Source organism: Pseudorca crassidens, chromosome 4, assembly GCF_039906515.1.
Source record: "Pseudorca crassidens isolate mPseCra1 chromosome 4, mPseCra1.hap1, whole genome shotgun sequence".
Classification (NCBI taxonomy): Eukaryota; Metazoa; Chordata; class Mammalia; order Artiodactyla; family Delphinidae; genus Pseudorca; species Pseudorca crassidens.
The window spans coordinates 13,607,236-13,608,456 of NC_090299.1; positions in this window are offsets into that span (position 1 = coordinate 13,607,236).

A 1,221-nucleotide genomic window follows, 5' to 3' on the forward strand; every position below is an offset into this window, starting at 1 on the left:
TATACTCAGAACTATGGAAACATTTTCAAAGGTATTATTCTCGGCAGGTTTCCAGTAATTCAACATTTCCAGACTTATCCAAATGGCTTCTGAAATATTTGCTGTTTGTTGAGAGCAGCTTTCAGGATGAGGTAATTAAAAGAAACCTATCAATTTGAGATTTTTTTTTCCATGAGTAAATAATGTTGACGTACTGTTCAAATAACCCACAATTTACTGCAATCTGTTTTTAGACAAACCTCCACTTTAACCTCCAAATGGGAAAAACGAAGAGACTTTCCTCTTCTCATTTAATCAAGAACATATGTTCAAAGATAATACCGGAGGCTTATTCTGGGAAGCGTTCTTCTCTTCCTCTGACAGCGACGCAGTGAGCTCACGAGGCAGCCTCGACACATAATGAAAGCTAACACCACCATAAATCTCCCATCCCGCAGAGGTCACTTCAGAAAAATCACCTGCTGCTCAAATAAGCGCCCGCTATGTCGAGGCGCACCGAAGGGGGAGAAACACCAACTGTGATAAACACCAGCAGGTATGCACCAAGCTGGGCCAACCCAGGCAACCGGGAGAGAAAGGAGCCAGGGCCAAAGCAGGTGTGTGTGCATGTGTTTACACACGACCTCACTGGCCTGTGTGCTCTTTCTGAGCAAGTTCACCAGAGTAGCTGCCTTCCCCCTCAGGAGGAGAGCTTGGGAGGCACCAATTTTCATTAAACCTAAAAGTACACAGTGGCAGGAGGCCAAAACAGCCCTCAAAAGTGAGGCTTTTAAAAACATCTGTTAGGGGTTTTGAGATCCTCACGAGAGAGAGAGAGAGAGAGAGAGAGAGAGAGAGAAAGAGAGTGAGGGAGAGACAGAGAGAGAGAGGATTCAGAGTCCAGTACTTTTCATTTCCAGACTGTGAGTCATAAAAAATAGTGTGTAAATCTGGAGGGCCAGAATACGCTGATCCAAGTCTGGGTTTACTAACACCTGAAGTACATTTCATGGGAATTAAGTTTAAATATCAACGTGATCATGAAGCTTGAAAGGCTTTTCTCCCATCTCAGGATGCCAGGAATCCTCTGGAACCTGGAATGGAGTCTTCTGACAGTAAAGGTTTACTGTAGCTTAAAAGAAATTACAGAGATTTTGCTGCTAGGCATAAGGATGTGATCACTATAGGCACCTGTGGGCCCAAGCAGGTTACCCATCAATATCCCTTTGCACACCAAATTAT